The sequence below is a fragment of the Hyla sarda genome, chromosome 11, assembly GCF_029499605.1.
Source record: "Hyla sarda isolate aHylSar1 chromosome 11, aHylSar1.hap1, whole genome shotgun sequence".
NCBI lineage: Eukaryota > Metazoa > Chordata > Amphibia > Anura > Hylidae > Hyla > Hyla sarda.
In genome coordinates, this window is record NC_079199.1 from 50075625 (window position 1) to 50093941 (window position 18317).

The 18317-nt window shown below is 43.3% G+C and overlaps 1 protein-coding gene across 2 annotated transcripts in view; it reads left to right on the forward strand.

Annotated features, from left to right (window-relative positions):
• AKT1 (AKT serine/threonine kinase 1) overlaps window positions 1–18317 on the forward strand; it is a 148808-nt gene that overhangs the window by 103082 nt on the left and 27409 nt on the right. The gene's annotated exons all lie outside the window — the stretch shown is intronic.

Sequence of the window (18317 nt, forward strand, 5' to 3'; positions counted from 1 at the left end):
AATGGCCGTCAATTTATAATTTTTTTTATTCCTAACTATAATGGCTGTTCACATAACTGGGAGCAACAGCAAACAACGGGTCCCGACTGCTCCCATTTACTATTATGGGGGCCACCGGGTGCCGTTATGAATAGTGGGAGAAAAAAACGGCACATGCAGTAATTTTTCTCCCATTATTCTGCCCGGCTTTTCCAGCTGCCGTCACACAGCATTGTGAAAGGGGCCTAATGTATACGGTCGCCTCCTGACTCTCCACCTGATATAGAGAAAGAGAAGGATTGGACATTTTGGATTCCAACTGCCTATTATTTTGTTCTTGAAGAGATTTGCCACTAGAGAAGTCTGGCAGTGGCTTACCCCTCTTCTCTACATTCAGAACCTATGAATGCTTGGCTAAGCTTAAAGGGGTACTCAGGTGGAAAACTTTTTTTTTTTTTGGTGCCAGAAAATTGAACAGATTTGTAAATTACTTCTATAAAAAAATCTTAATCCTTCCAGTACTTATTAGCTGCTGAGTACTACAGAGGAAATTATTTTCTTTTTGGAACACAGAGCTCTCTGCTGACATCTCTGTCCATTTTAAGAACTGTCCAGAGTAGGAGAAAATCCCCATAGAAAATATAAGCTGCTCTGGACAGTTCCTAAAATGGACAGAGATGTCAGCAAAGAGCACTGTGGTCATGATGTCAGCAGAGAGCACTGTGTTCCAAAAAGAAAATAGTTTCCTCTGTAGTATTCAGCAGCTAAAAAGTACTGGAAGGATTAATAAACGCCTTTGATTATATTGGGTTTCCCGTATTGGCCATGCCTTGCCTAGTGTATAATGTCATTATACTAGGCTGTTCTGGCACTGCCAGGGTTAACCTGCTTGTTGCAATGCTACCACATTTGATTGATGGTATTCGGTTTGCCAATAGTGAGCCTTGCGGTCTAATCCCTATTTTCTACAGCTTCGCCTGACTTTTTACATATAAAATAATGGTGGTTTTGTACTCTAACTTATGCCCTTACCTTTGCCCTAAACAAAGATGGCTACAACGCTTATACTAAACGGCACACCCACTTCTGCCCAGCATAATCTTGTATGTGAGCACCAAGATGCGAGCGCTCTGTGACAGCGGTCCCGCCCACTCCTCTGATGTCGGGAGGTGAGCGGACCGGATGCTGTAATAACGTGGAAGTGAGGCTGCATGCATTAGGCGCCGGCTTCACCACAAGCCACACCAGCACGCCGGGAGATCCTCCTGTTCTCCTGCCACTTCAGGAGTAATTATCATTAGAAAATTACTCCTGCAGTGGCAGGAGAACAGGAGGATCTGTACAACTTGTGCTGTGCAGTAATTATACTGCACAGCGCAAGTTGTACGTATATGTGGTGAGGAACTGTGTGGAAAAGCCTTGTGGGGTCTAGATTAGTTGGGGTGTTGCTGTTCTAGATACTGAAAGGGTGCTGTTAACCCTTGTCACTCGTGACACCAGGGTGAGGGTTAAAACTCTGTATTGATGCTGGGCCTATCGTCACCCTTCCCAAGAGCAATAGGTGAGTGTGAAATAAATAGATTGTCCACAGCAGTGCTGAACTTAAAACTTGCTGAATCTTTACTGAAGATTTTCTGTATTTGCAATGACTGTAATAGTCCAGATAACAGAGTCTATTGAAAGAGCACAGCAGTGATTGACAGATGCTTAGGACCGGAAAGTTCTCTTTAGCTTTAGAGGATTGTATTGACGTAAATCCACCAGATTTAGGGGTTTGATTAGGTCCGGAGATCTTGCTGAGATTGTGGGGAATTGTATGAACTATCAGTCTCTAGCGCAGGCTTAGGCCTAGTTATTTTTTCTTCTAAGCTGCGGAGGTCCTACCTCATCCAGAGTCACAAAGCCAAGAGAGCGCTCAAGATGGCGCAGCTCCCTTATATGGGCAGGGGCTGGCCGTTTTGGATTGGTCCAATCAGCTGTCACTCACCGTTACAATGGATTGTGGGTGATCAATGTCATGAGAACCACCAAAGGTCCTTCAGTAAACCATAGAGTTCTGAACTAGGTCACATGACCCGCAGGTCCTGAGACGCAAACAAGGCAAGAACCTGTTCATAGACACATCTACATGTTTATTTACATAAATATTAACTAACTAAGGGGTGACGAGGGGCTAGCTGAGGTAGAGGACCCCCACTGTTCCTAGGGACTCTGACTTTGGGGACCTCACCACAAGGTAACGTATGAAATACGGTACCGGGACACCACATATAAATCTGAGCAGCTGTATGGTTCTTATGTAGGTTACAATATAGAGTTCTTATGACCTTGCCCCTCTTTTATAGGGTTTTTCCACAAAATTACTGTGAGTATGAATACCTTTTATACTGAGAGAAAAGGCTACTGGATGGGGTAAGGTCATTTACTATCTGTCCTACCATTCTCTTTTGTTGCAGGGGCTGACAGTCTAAACCGGCCTGTGTGGAACATTTACAACTGCAGAGGGCTATCTAGCCCAATCTTAAGAATTACTTTCTCTTTCTATTTTGAGCTAACTAAGGATAAAGGTTCCCCTGAGGACGTCCCCATGCATCTTATTTAGCATGAGGACAGAAAACCACACTACAGGCTGATCCAACTTTGATGTAATGTCCTTAAAACAAGTCAAAATGAGGCTTAGTAGTGTGTGTGGCCTCCACGTGCCCGTATGACCTCCCTACAACACCTGGGCATGCTCCTGATGAGGTCGCAGATTGTCTCCTGAGGGATGTCCTCCAAGACCTGGACTAAAGCATCCGCCTACTCCTGGACAGTCTGTTGGTGGATGGAGCGAGACATGATGTCCCAGATGTGCTCAATCGGATTCCGGTCTGGGGAACGGGCGGGCCATTCCATAGCATCAATGCCTTCCTCTTGCAGGAACTGCTGACACACTCCAGCCACATGAGGTCTAGCATTGTCTTGCATTAGGAGGAACCCAGGGCAAACCGCACCAGCATATGGTCTCACAAGGGGTCTGAGGATCTCATCTCGGTACCTCTAGCAAGTAGCAAGCCCCCCAAAGAAATGCCTTCACACACCATTACTGACCCACTGCCAAACTGGTCATGCTGGAAAATGTTGCAGGCAAAAGAATGTTCTCCACAGCATCTCCAGACTCTGTCACGTCTGTCACATGTGCTCAGTGTGAACCTGCTTTCTTCTGTGAAGAGCACAGGGCGCCAGTGGTGAATTTGTCAATCTTGCTATTCTCTGGCAAATGCCAAACATTCTGCACGGTGTTGGGCTGTAAGCACGTCTCCTACCTGTGGATGTCGGGCCCTCATACCACCCTCATGGAGTGTGTTTCTGACCGTTTGAGTGGACACATGCACATTTGTGGCCTGCTGGAGGTCATTTTGCAGAGCTCTGGCAGTGCTCCTCCATGCACAAAGGCGGAGGTAGCGGTCCTGTAGCTGGGTTGTTGTCCTCCTACAGCCTCCATCACATCTCCTGATGTACTGTCTCCAGGTAGCGCCTCCATGCTCTGGACACTACGCTGACAGACACAGCAAACCTTCTTGCCACAGCTCGCATTGATGTGCCATCCTTGATGAGCTGCACTACCTGAGCCACTTGTGTGGGTTGTAGACTCCGTCTCATGCTACCACTAGAGTGAAAGCACCGCCAGCATTCAAAAGTGACCAAAACATCTGCCAGGAAGCATAGGAACTGAGAAGTGGTGTCTGTGGTCACCACCTGCAGAACCACTCCTTTATTGGGGGTGTCTTGCTAATTGCCTATAATTTCCACTTGTTGTCTGTTCCATTTGCACAACAGCATGTGAAATTGATTGTCAATCAGTGTTGCTTCCTGAGTGGACAGTGTGATTTCACAGTCATTGACTTATTGACTTTGTGTTGTTTAAGTGTTCCCTTTATTTTTTGAGCAGTGTATAATCCGAACCTTCCTCTTCTATCTCCAAGACGTTACTTGTGCTGCACCAATTCTCTGGAATGTGTCTGGAATCCTTAGACCTATATCCAACATCAATAGTTTTATACGTGTCTAAAGACTCATCTCTTTAAGCAGTCATATAAAAAAAGAAAAATTATGTATTGGCCCCCCTACTATCATTCAGCAGTGCCCCCTCTATGCACACAGATTGGCTGGTTACCGTTTTCCCCACCTATTATGTATTATATCTCCCTGACTGGACCATTGACTATACAAAGCACTTGCCACCTTTTGTCTCAATCCCATCCCTCATAGACTCCAAGCCAGTGGTGTCCAAACTGCGGGCCTCCAGATGTTGCAATACTACAACTCCCAGCATGCCTGGACAGCCAACGGCCACTAGACTGCTTGTAAGCAAAGAATTATCTGATAACTGGGAAGAAAATTACCCCCCCCCCCCCCACCCCAAAGAGTAAGGATGATTTGCTGAAAAGATGAACCATCTATGCAGATGTTAGTGAAGATGTGAAGAGATGTCACAGATGTCCGGGTATGCCAGGCTGCAGATAGAAATGAGATTTTTGACATGCTTCTTTGCAACGTGGATCCAGCTCTCATGTTTATGCAGTTGCCGCCTGGTTGTTAGGAATTTTTTGTATTTTTTTTGTATTGGTCGTGTCTGGAATCTGTTGCATGAGCAGCAGTGTCCGCGATCTGTCCGCTTTGATGTATCCGTGATTATAGTGGGCACAGCTGTTGTGCTGCCTCTTGTAAATTCCGTGGTACAGCTGTCGGGAGCTGTTCCTTGTGGATTGATGGTCAGCCGTGTTTAGCATATGACTCTCTGGTGCATTTACACTGTCTGCTCTTCATAGAGGCGCGTTGTTACATTTGGCACTAGGTCCGTATAGATGTCTTAGGGCAGTGGTCTGCAACCTGCGGACCTCCAGATGTTGCAAAACTACAACTCCCAGCATGCCCGGACAGCCGTTGGCTGTCCGGGCATGCTGGGAGTTGTAGTTTTGCAACATCTGGAGGTCCGCAGGTTGAAGACCACTGTCTTTAGGTTTCACCATGGGCTTTAAAGAGCATTATGATTGGTTCATTGGTTCTTAATTGATATTGATGGGATAGGCACTAGGGCAAGTGAAGCTCTGCAGTGTTACAGTAGATGTGCGTTCATCCATACAGGGGTTGGGAGGGTATATATAGTAAATAAGATATATTGTGCTTGATGCACTGTATAGCAGAGGTCACCAACTATTTGATATTACAAAACTACAAGTCCTATCATGGCCGAATAGTTGTAGTTTTTCAACAGATGAAGGGCCTTAGTTTGTGGTGCTAGATTTGCAACAATACAATATTCTATAACAGTGTTCCCTAATTTGTGGCCCTCCCATCATGCCCTAACACTTGTAGTTTTGCAATAGATGCAAATACTCTGGTTAAAACCCCAGTTTAAAATCATTAAAGTAGTCTTTTGTGGTGTCCCGGTACAGGACCTGGTCCTGTCCCTTGTCTAAGCTAGAGTCCCTCCATGTCTATGGGGCTCTCCTGTAGGGTTTACCCCTAGTTGCCTCATGTAAATGTGTTAATTAATGTGCATATGTATATATATATATATATATATATATATATATATATATATATATATATATATATATATATAATTTAGTGGTCACGTGATACACAGTTGTAATGTATAAAATGCTTAAGGACCTTTTGGAGGGTCATGTGATGTACCCAGAGTTCACTTGGTTCATAACTTACAGGTTTGCCAGCCAATGAGCTTTTGTCCAGCCCTCTTAATATATAAGGGGCTGCAGCCACTAAATTCTCAGTTCCTGCTCTTGAGACCTGTACATGAAAGCAAGCACATCTCATCAGCATCAATTCAATTCAAGCTAGGCCCAAAGCCTAATAACCTGCAGCCACAAAATGTGAGTTACTCAAGGCTCAAACTACTAAATCCTGTGTGACTACTATAAGCTCAAATCTTCTAAAATAGTAGCACGGTGGCTAGCATCAAAAGCTCATTGCTTCAAAGTCCCAGCAAACCTGTGAGGAACCTGTATCCCGGTTCACTCTTGAATAGACTTATGTTCAATACCGTTGCATAAAATCTGCGAGTAAAGTTTCTTCCGTTTACTTCATAAAATCTGCTTTGGACATTCCGTTATTTCTCCCTGCCGTTTGTGGGACGGATGGCGGTAGGAACATTACTATGGAGGAAACCGCACCCTGGCATCACAACATTGAAGGGTTAATGCCACCAGACCCTACACTATTACTGCAACACCCTAGACACCATTACTCTCTCTCGACACCACACTATTATCCTATATGTACAAAACTACAACTCCCATCCCAGGGATGGGGCCTAAAGTTAAGAATTAGTTTAGTAATCTGCATATTCTATAACAGCGTTTCCCAACTAGTGGCTCTGCAGATGTTCAATACTACAATTCCTATCATGCTCTAACATATGTAGTTTTGCAGCAGATAGATAGCCTTAGGTTTGGGGCCTTAGATTTACAACCCTACAGTAGTCTATGTAACAGTCCCCCAGTGCAGTAGTCTATTATCCTATACTAGCTGAGTACCCGGCATTGCCCGGTTTTTCCTTCTTAAACGAGTACTCCGGCGCGCACTTTTTTCCTTTTATCCCGTCCGGGCTGCAAAATAAAAGAAAACACACTTTCTCTTACCTGCCAACGAGCCCCCGGAGCTCCGGTACAGGTGTTCGGTCCCCGGGCTGTATTCTTCTTACTTCCTGTTAGCCCGGCACGTTACACGGAGCTTCAGCCTATCACCGGCCGAGGCAGGACATCGCTGCGGCCGGTGATAGGCTGAAGCTCCATGTGATGTGCCGGGCTAACAGGAAGTAAGAAGAATACAGCCCGGGGACCGAACACCTGTACCGGAGCTCCGGGGGCTCGTTGGCAGGTAAGATAAAGTGTGTTTTCTTTTATTTTGCAGCCAGGATGGGATAAAAGGAAAAAAGTGCGTGCCGGAGTACTCCTTTAATCCTTGTTGGGGAGGAAAATAAACAAAGGAGGAAACTTTTGACTTCATATCCCGTCCTCATATATTGTTGTCATATCCCATACATTTCCCATTGATTTGCATGGGACTTTAAACAAAAACCCTGACCCTAACAAATGGGGGTAGTTAACTGTTAAATTAACTATCCTATATTTTAAGTGGACATATAAGTAACATGTAACAAAGTATTATCGAAATATCTCCAGCCGCTTGGAAGTTATGCAGTAACATATATTTTCCATAGACTTGTATGGGACTTTAACCCCTTCCCGCAGAATGTCATATATAAACGCCGGGTTGTGCAGTGCGTTCGCGCATCCCGGCGTTTATAAATGACATTCAGTTAACCCGGCGATGCGCAGCATCGCACGGGTTAACTGGCAGAAGTCCCGCTGTTTCCAGCAGGGGACAACTTCTGCTTCACCCCCAGGACCATCCATTGATGGTCCTGGTCAGCGATCACTGTGATTGGTCCCTGTGGACCAATCACAGTGATCTGGGGTGAAAGTTCAGATCCCCCGCACTGCCCGCCCCTGGAAGTCGGGCAGAACAGGGGACGATGGCTGCGGGGGCTCGCGGGGACCTGCAGCATAGGAGGGGGAACACGCGGGGAGCGGCAGCCTTACCAGATCCAGCGGCGGGACCGAGGAGCAGCGGCAGGACCGGCCACGTGGACGAGCAGCGACGGGTAAGTATGTGGTCCTCAGAGGCAGCAGTGAAGATCTTCACTGCTGCTTCTAGGAGTCTGAAAACTACAACTCCCAGCATGCCTAGACAGCCTTTGGCTGTCTGGGCATGCTGGGAGTTGTAGTTTTGCAACATCTGGAGGGCCCCCGTTTGGAGACCATTGTATAATGGTCTCCAATCTGTGCTCTTCCAGCTGTTGCAAAACTACAACTCCCAGCATACACGGACTGTCCAGGCATGCTGGGAGTTTTAGTTCAGCAACATCTGGCCCTTCAGATGTTGCCGAACTACAGCTCCCAGCATGCCCTTCAGCTGTCTGGGCATGCTGGGAGTTGTAGTTTTGCAACAACTGGAGACACACTGGTTGGGAAACATTGTTTCTAACTCAGTGTTTCCTAACCTGTGTGCCTCCAGCTGTTGCAAAACTATAACTCCAAGCATGCACTAACAGACCATGCATGCTGGGAGTTGTAGTTTTGCTACATTCACATGGGCGAGGCTTTTACAGTGGGTTTCTCGCATCTTGAGATGCAGCAAATTTTGTGCTGGGAAACTCGCTGTAATCCCCCGCCCATGTGACTGTACCCTAAAAACACTACACTACACCAACACAAAATAAAATAAAAAGTTAAAAACACTACATATACACATACCCCTACACAGCCCCCCTCCCCCAATAAGAACGTCCGGTACGCCACTGTTTCCAAAGCAGAGCCTCCAGCTGTTGAAAAACAAAAACTCCCAGTATTGCCGGACAGCCGTTGACTGTCCACGCATGCTGGGAGTTTTGCAACAGCTGGAGGCACCCTGTTTGGGAATCACTGGCGTAGAATACCCCTATGTCCATCCCTATGCAAATCCCTAATTTAGGCCTCAAATGCGCACGGCACTCTCACTTTGGAGCCCTGTCGTGTTTCAAGGCAACAGTTTAGGGCCACATATGGGGTATCGCCGTACTCGGGAGAAATTGCGTTACAAGGTTTGGGGGGCTTTTTCTTCTTTAACCCTTCATGAAAAGGAAATGTTGGGGTCTACACCAGAATGTTAGTGTAAAAAAAAAAAAATTTTTACACTAACATGCTGATGTTGCCCTATACTTTACATTTTCACAAGAGGTAAAAGGGAAAAAAGCCCCCCAAAATTTGTAACGCAATTTCTCCCGACTACAGAGATACCCCATATGTGAGCGCAAAGTGCTCTGGGGCGCACAACAAGGCCCAGAAGGGAGAGTGCGCCATGTACATTTGAGGTGATTTGCACAGGGGTGGCTGATTGTTACAGCGGTTTTGACAAACGCAAAAAAAACAAAACCCCACATGTGACCCCATTTCGGAAACGACACCCCTCACGGAATGTAATGAGGGGTGCAGTGAGAATTTACCCCCCACAGGTGTCTGACGGATCTTTGGAACAGTGGTCCGTGAAAATGAAAACTTGTACAGCCCACTGTTCCAAAGATCTGTCAGACACCAGTGGGGGGCAAATGCTCACTGTATCCCTTGTTACGTTCCTCAAGGGGTCTCGTTTCCAAAATGGTATGCCATGTGTTTTTTTTTTTTGCTGTTCTGGCACCATAGGGGCTTCCTAAATGCGATATGCCCCCCGAGCAAAATTTGCTCTCAAAAAGCCAAATATGACTCCTTCTCTTCTGAGCATTGTAGTTCGCCCATAGTGCACTTCAGGTCCACATATGGGGTACCTCCATACTCAGAAGAGAAGGGGTTACCAATATTGGGGAGTATTTCCTGCTATTAACCCTTGGAAAAATGTGAAATTTGGGGGGAAACACACATTTTAGTGGAAATTTTTTTTTTTTTTTTTTTTTACATATGCAAAAGTCGTGAAACACCTGTGGGGTAATAAGGCTCACTTTATTCCTTGTTATGTTCCTCAAGGGGTCTAGTTTCCAAAATGGTATGCCATGTGAGGGGTTTTTGCTGTTCTGGCACCATAGGGGCTTCCTAAATGCAACATGCCCCCCAAAAACCATTTCAGAAAAACGTACTCTCCAAAATCCCCTTGTCGCTCTTTCCCTTCTGAGCCCTCTACTGCGCCCGCCGAACAATTTACATAGACATATGAGGTATGTGCTTACTCGAGAGAAATTGGGCTACAAATATAAGTATACATTTTCTCCTTTTACCCCTTGTAAAAATTCAAAAATTGGGTCTACAAGAACATGCGAGTGTAAAAAATGAAGATTGTGAATTTTCTCCTTCACTTTGCTTCTATTCCTGTGAAACACCTAAAGGGTTAAAATGATGACTGAATGTCATTTTGAATACTTTGGGGGTGCCGTTTTTATAATGGGGTCTTTTGTGGGGTATTTCTAATATGAAGACCCTTCAAATCCACTTCAAACCTGAACTGGTCCCTGAAAAATAGTGAGTTTGAAAATTTTGTGAAAAATTGGAAAATTGCTGCTGAACTTTGAAGCCCTCTGGTGTCTTCCAAAAGTAAAAACTCGTCACTTTTATGATGCAAACATAAAGTAGACATATTGTATATGTGAATAAAAATTTTTTTTATTTGTAATATACATTTTCCTTACAAGCAGAGAGCTTCAAAGTTAGAAAAATGCTAAATTTTCAAATTTTTCATCAAATTTTAGGATTTTTCGCAAGGAAAGGATGCAAGTTACCACAAAAATTTACCACCATGTTAAAGTAGAATATGTCACGAAAAAACAATCTTGGAATCAGAATGATAACTAAAAGCATTCCAGAGTTATTAATGTTTAAAGTGACAGTGGTCAGATGTGCAAAAAACGCTCTGGTCCTTAAGGCCAAAATGGGCTTGGTCCTGAAGGGGTTAAATAAAAAGAAAAACACCCCTGGCAAATGGAGGGTCAGTAAGGGTTAAATTACCTATCCTATGTTTGTTGTTGACATATAAGTAACCTGTGCGCCAAGTTTCATGTTAATATCTTCTGCCGCTTGTACGTGATGCTGGAACATACACACACACACACATACATACATACATACATACATACATACATACATACACACATACATACATACACACATATATACATACACACATATATACATACATTGGGGGAGATTTATCAAAACCTGTCCAGAGGAAAAGTTGCTGAGTTGCCCATAGCAACCAATCAGATCTTTCATTTTCCACAGGCCATTTCAAAAGTGAAAGTAGTGAAGCGATCTGATTGGTTGCTATGGGCAACTCAGCAACTTTTCCTCTGGACAGGTTTTGATAAATCTCTCCCATTGACATTTATATGTATAGATAAGGACAGTGGTCTTAAAGGGGTACTCCGGTGCTTACACATCTTTTCCCCTATCCAAAGGATAGGGGATAAGATGCCTGATCGCGGGAGTCCCCGCCGCTGGGGACCCCCATGATCTTGCACGCGGCACCCCGTTTGTTATCAGTCCCCGGAGCTTGTTCACTCCGGGACTGATTACCGGCGACTACAGGGCGGGCGGTGTGTGACATCACGCCCCCGTGTGATGTCACGCTCTGCCCCTCAATGCAAGCCTACGGGAGGGGGCGTGATAGCTGTCACGGAGTACCCCTTTAAAACTGTGGATCTCCATTGGACATGCTGGGAGTTGTAGTTTTGCAACATCTGGAAGTCAACTGTTTGGAGACCACTGGACTTGGTTGATACGAACATCATCCTGGTACTACTAATGGAACCTATTCTAGTATAGATGACCAGGGACCTTCATTGTCTCTCCCCTCCTCCACCAGAAGAACATAAAATCTTCATGTGACTTTAGCTTCCCCTCTCCTGTGTGGGAAAGAACAATACATGCAATATTTTTTCTTATTGAAAAAAGGAACAAAAGTGACCCCTCTGGGCCTCCATTTATCGTGTGCTCTGTTATTTATGGAGTAAGACATATGCAAATACTTGTCAGCTGATGGTAGACACAGGCATTGTTATTGGAATTGATCTAAAATCAGCTCTTTGGATAGAAAGGGTTAAATCATTATTTTAGATTTTTGTTAAAAATGTTATCAAATGTGGAAGCAAGAGATAAGAAAATGTATGTATTACATGTTAATAGAAATGTGTTGTATTACGTGTTAATAGACCCTTAGGCATCATCTTTGATTGCAAAGAATAATTGGTTACATGTATATAAAAGTTTTGTAAAGTTTTTTTTTTTTTTTTTTGCTGACATTTTGGTCAGTCAGTGGTTTATAAACCTATAAAATGGCCTTAAAGTGAATCACCAACTTTTAGCTTAGGTCCAAATTAATTTCTATTTTGGTAGCAATATAAAAGATTGGAAGGCCCATGTAAAATTAAAGTCATTGTTGTCAAATACCATGTATAAGATACCTATTCTGAAATAAATGTCTGAATGATGGATGTTTGCCAGGATCTCCACTGATCTGGAGAATAAGGGGGCCCAGTTCCCAGCAGAGAGTTGGCAGGACATAGAAGATCACACTCTCTGTTCTAGTCTATGGTAAATGAGCGTCTCTATCTTCAATGGACCTCACAACAGTCTGCCAGGATCGGGAGCCAGGTGCCTTATGCTCTGGATTAGTTGTGGTCCCATCTATCCAACTTTTGCCACTCCAGATATTTTTGCCATAATCCTGATAATGGACCAATCCATGTTTAGTATAGGCTAAGTTTCCACTTGTTTTTTTTTTCTGGCAGTTTTTGGAGTCCTGCCACTGCAGTTTTTGAGCCAAAGTCAGAAGTGGATCCATAAGGGAGGAGAAGTATAAGTCCTTCCTTTATATGTCCTATTCCTTTTGAATACATTTCTGGTTTTGGCTCAAAAACTGCCAGAAAAAAAACCAAGTGGAAACTTAGCCATAGAAAAGCTGGCATATGTAAGCCGACTTTTTGGTCATTGAACTGAAGTTGCCATCTGCACGTGTGGGGATACTAAATTGTAGAATATATTGTGCTTCCACTTGACCTGTCCCATCTAGCATTTGTATATAGCTGACTGAACATGTGGTCACACATCTGTTGGGTTTAAAGGACACAGCAGAATGGTGATGGGTGATGGAAACTATTCATAAGAGGAGACTATAACCTGCTCAAAGCATTTTGGGAGCAAAATGCTCCTATAAAAGCTGTTTCCACACTATGCCAAAATTTGCTTTGGATCCCATCACTGCTTACTTCAGAGATGATCTATTTCTGACTAGAACACGAAACCTGAACAGGGAACCTTAGTGTTAACAAACAAGGACAGAAGAAGTAACCTAAGGAACATGCCATCTTCCTCTCCAGGGAGTGATGGCGTGGAGGGGACAAGCAAGCACCAGCTTTTTCTTTTACAGTATGGGGAAGCAATAACCAGAAGATGCCCTTTTTAGCTATGGCCACTCCTTCTGTATGTGCACCTCATTGTGACTTAGCAATGATTCTGGAAACTGAGCATGCTCCACATTCTTCCTGATTTATGAATTGTTGATAATTGGTGGTAATATAAACATCATAATCCTTGACCGATACACTAGACTTTATTTGTCTGGTTGCCCATTGTCTGAAGTCACCAGAGCTCTTCTAGAGCAGCACATAGATCCCCAGATATTGTCTTTACCAGAAATAATCAGTACAAAAAGACAAGGAAGTTTTTGCTTTGTGTGTTCCAATAACACACGGCACTCTCAGTTGGCTGTTTGCCCTGCTGTGACATTATCCTACCTTGGGTATATCTGTATTGTTAACGGAGGCTGGTCACCTTTAACAGGAAACAAACACCCTAACATTCTCCCATTAACCGGAAAAAAAAAAAAAATAATTGGTCAAACTGTTTAACATAGTGGAGGTTTCATTGCCATTATTATGGGCTCCTACAGATTTTGACACCTAGCTTTCTGAGAACCCCAAATGGCAAATCTGTTTACTTTTGCAGTACGGCAGTAGGGGATGCATCGGCAGCAGCTTCCAAGGCTATTAAAGTCATGGGATGTATCAAGGGAGGGATAGAGGATCGGGACATCATTAGTCAGACCACATGTGTAGTATTGTGTCCTGTATATAAGAAGGACATGGCTGAACGGGATAGGGTGCAGAGGAGGGCGACAAAGATATTTAATTGTATGGGAGAATTTCAGGACCAAGACAGGTTATCAAGCTTGGGTTTATTTCATTTAAAGAAAAGACGTCTTTGAGGCGATCTGATCACAAGGCACAAATATATGAATGGACAGTACAGAAATCTTTCTAGTGATCTTTTTAGATCTTTTCATTAATGACCTTGTAGAGGGGTTGAATAGCAAAGTAGCAATCTTTGCAGATGATACTAAACTCTGTAAACGTTAAACATTGAGGACAGTGCACTGTTACAAATGGATCTTGATGGGTTGGAGGTTTGGGCTGGGAAGTGGCAGATGAGGTTCAACACTGATAAATGTAAGGTAATGCGCATGGGGAAGAAAAATCGGGGCTGCGATTATGTATTAAATGGGAGCACACTTGGGACGACTGATGTAAATTTAGCTGTAGTGACCAGTGTCAGGCAGCTCCTGCCAAGGCAAATAAAATCATGGGGGGCATCAATAGGGGCATAGATACCCACAAAAAAGAAATAATTCTACCACTGTACAAATCACTAGTCAGACCACACATAGAATACTCTGTACAGTACTGGGCACCAGTGTACAAGAAAGATATAGTGGAGCTGGAGAGGGTTCAAAGATGGGCAACCAGGGTAATACGGGGAATGGGAGGACTACAGTACCCAGAAAGATTATCAGAATTAGGGTTATTTAGTTTAGAAAAAAGAAGGCTTAGGGGAGACCTAATAACTACGTACTGTGGAACTCACTCCCTGAGGAGGTGGTCATGGTGAACTCAGTAAGAGAGTTCAAAAGGGACCTGGATGCATTTCTGGAGAATAATAACATTACAGGTTATGGATATTAGATTTATAGGGACAGAAGGTTGATCCACAGGTTTATTCTGACTGCCATATTTGGAGTCGGGAAGGAATTTCTACCTCTATTATGAGGTTTTATTTTTTTGCCTTCTTCTGGATCAACTCAGTAGGGGACACATTAGGGATATAGGTTGAACTTGATGGACTCTGTTCTTTTTCCAAACTTATGATCTATGTTACCTAGGCCAGTAACCATGACAAGGGGCATCCTCTACATCTAGAGGAAAGAAGGTTTCACTATCACAGGGATTCTTTACTGTAAGAGCAGTGAGACTATGGAACTCTCTGCAACATGATGCTGTGATGTCTGACTCAAAATCAAGATGGGCCTGAATGTTTTTCAGAAAAAATATAATATAACAGGTAATGCATACTAGATTTATGGGGGGTAGAACATTGATCCAGGGATTTATTGTGATTGCCATATTGAAATTGGGAAGGGTTTTTCCTTTTCAATTGGCATCAGCCTTATGGTGTGGTTTTTTTTATTAAATTTTTTTGCCTTTCTCTGGATCAACACGGTAGGGTTTAAGGTTGAACTTGATAGGCTCTTGTCTTTTTTTTTTTTTCCCAACCTTATAAACTATGTAAGACACGTGGAGATGTTAGGTGCTAAACCCTTTATGACTTGTAATGTTTATATTTGTTGCTAATCTGCTTTTCCAGTAACATAATAAAGTCCAGTGCATTGTCATTGTTTACGTGCGTTTTGAGCAATTGCTCTATCCCTAATAAATGCAACTATAGACCAGCACAGTCTCCAGGAGATCATGAACTCCTGAGCTTTCTGGTAAAGGATGAGGCTGGCTCCTGGCAGACCGGCAGCTGTGCTAGCCTTGTACATATATGGGGCAGCTGCAGCGCCAGCTGTCGTTCGCTGTGAATCATAAGGCAATAGCTGCTGTAAATAGACCTTAGTGGAGTAACCTAATACCTGCCAGCTTTTGGCTTTTGCATCCTTACTGCGGGACCTTAGATCACCAGCGTACTCTACCTCTCCCCCCACACACAGTGTAAAGTTCAATGTGCCCTCTAAACAAAATCAGCATTAAGGGGATCCTGCATATTAAATAAAATTTCCGCTATTATTCCCATTCATCATTTTTCCTAATTTAGCCATGTTTTTCTTTTCTTTTTTTTCTTTCTTGTTGTTTAACTCCATCAAGGGATCCATTGAAGAGATATATTGGTGAGATGGAAGCGCATTCTCCAATAGAATGGGCAATCATTAGTGGTGTTTACTACAGTAATGTGAATTTAGGAGCCATTAACAATCTTGTAATACAATTAATGGGCCATAATCCTTTTTTTAAGAGCTTATCAGTAAAGACTGGCAGCGTGCTATGAACATGTGGGGAGATGCAAAGAGCCAAATGCAGTATATAAAGTGTTTAAGTGAACCAGAGGGGATCCACTGAGTGGTGGTTAAAAAAGCCATGCTGTTGTCATCATATATTACAGAGGAGCCGTTCCTTTAAGATGCCTACTTATGTGCCAACCATAGTCAAAGATGCCATGTAGATGTTACAGAGTGATTGGTCAGAACTTCATTCCGTTGGTTGCAAAAGCACTTTATCGGTTCTTTGATCGTTTTCTGTTAGTTCTCTGATAGTTTAGTGGTGTAGACATGCCCATGTATGATATTTGCATGCAGTAAAAAATTATTGACTCTTTGAGTATGTATCCCGTTTTAAAGGGGTTGTCTCATTAGGACAACCCCTTATGACATGATATGGGGAGCAGCTAATCCCTGCAGCTTCGGCTTTGGAAAGCGATAGTGATCTTTAGAGACCTCCTTCAGACTAGTGTTGCTCGCGAATATTCGCAATTCGAATATTATTCGCGAATTTCGCGAATATAGCGCTATATATTCGTAATTACGAATATTCGTTTTTTATTTTATTTTTTTCTTCACAGTACACATCACAGTGATCACCCCTCTCTGCTTCCAGCTTGTGTGGTGTAAAGAAGGCTGTAATACTACTGTGTGAGACTGGCGTGTGAAAATTCGCATATGCGAAAATTAACATATGCTAATTTTCGCATCTGCGAATTTCACATATGTTAATTTTCGCATACGCGTATTTTCGCACACGCGAAAATAAAACGAGGATATAACGAATATGCGAATATTCGCGAATATATGACGAATATTCGTCCATATATTCGCGAATATTCGCGAATTCGAATATGGCCTATGCCGCTCAACACTACTTCAGACCACATTTGTTTGTCTGTAGGATTTTACAGGGAGGTCTAGGGGAAGGCAGTGTGTATGGAATTCTGATTTTTTCACCCCCCCCCCCCCCCTACAACCCTGGCTATCCACCACCCTTAGACATCAGATGTCTGATCGTGGGGGTTCTAACCGCTGGGACCCCCTGCTATATCCGGCCCGGCTGTGCTAGGCTTTGGGCGGCTGTGGTCGTCATGCCCCCTCCATTAATGTCTATGGGAGATAAAGGGGGCGTAATGGCTGTGGCTGCTTGTTATCCGGCACAAAGTGGGGTTTGCTCCGTGTATGCCAATTACTCGGGTGCCGGGCCTTTGGATAGGGGATAAGATGTCTAGGGTCGGAGTACCCCTTTAACTAGCAGCAGCTTGGAGGAATCTGGGGTGGCAGTACAGTAGCAAAAGAGCAAAGCTTTGGTGGAGGGTGGTCATTTCAGGTTATTTTTGGCCATTTGGTAATGTCTGTGGGTGGACTATAAATTTCTATAAATTGTATTTTGTGTACTAATGTGGGAGATTTACCGTATCAAAACCTGTGTAGAGGAAGAGTGGTGCAGCTGCCTATAGCAACCAATCAAATCACTTCTTACATTTTTAAAAAGCCTCTGAAATATAAAATATGCAATCTGATGGTTGCTCTGGGCACCACTCTTCCTTTACACAGCTTTTGATAATTCTCCCCCTATATGTGTATGGCATGCTGCACTTTTTTTTGTTTAAATGTGGATAACTCCTGTCCAGCATAACAAGAAAGGGGACCACCTATGTTCTCTAATAGGGTATATACAGTGTACTCAAAGTCTTCAAACCCTCTCACTTTTTTCACATTTTGTTATGTTGAGGCCTAGTGCTAAAAAAATAAAAAAAAAAACACTCGGTACCCCCCCCCCCCATAATAACTTATTTAAAATTAAATAGTAAAACTTTGCATGTGCATAAGTCTTCAGACCCTTTGCAATGACACTTAAAATTTACCTCCGGCTCCTCCAATTTCTCTTCTTTGAGATGTTTTACACCTTGATTGGCGTCACCTGTGGTAGGTATATTCGTTTAGTTGGATGATTTGGAAAGACACAGTCCTGTCTATATAAGGTCCTACAGCTGACAATGTATATCACAGGATTGTGGGGAGGCACAGATCTGTGGAAGGGTTGGAAAAAAAAAATCTACTATACTAAACCAATATGGAGCAAAATACGGAGATATTAATAAAAACAAAAATAAAAGGTGCTTCAAAGTACTGAATACTTATATGAATGCAATATTGTAGTCCCTTTTATATGACCTTAGCACACAGTTAGCATGACGGTGGGCTACAGGTCACCATGTCATGTGGTCATTAGCCCCCATAATCACATGACTATGGAACGGCACAACATATAATGGGGAGATTTAGCAAAACCTGTCCAGAGGAAACGTTTGAGTTTCCCAAAGCAACCAATCAGATTATTTCTTTCATTTTTCACAGGCCATTTTTTTTTGAAGAAGCTATCTGATTGGTTGCTATGGACAACTCAGCAACTTTTCCTCTGGACAGGTTTTGAT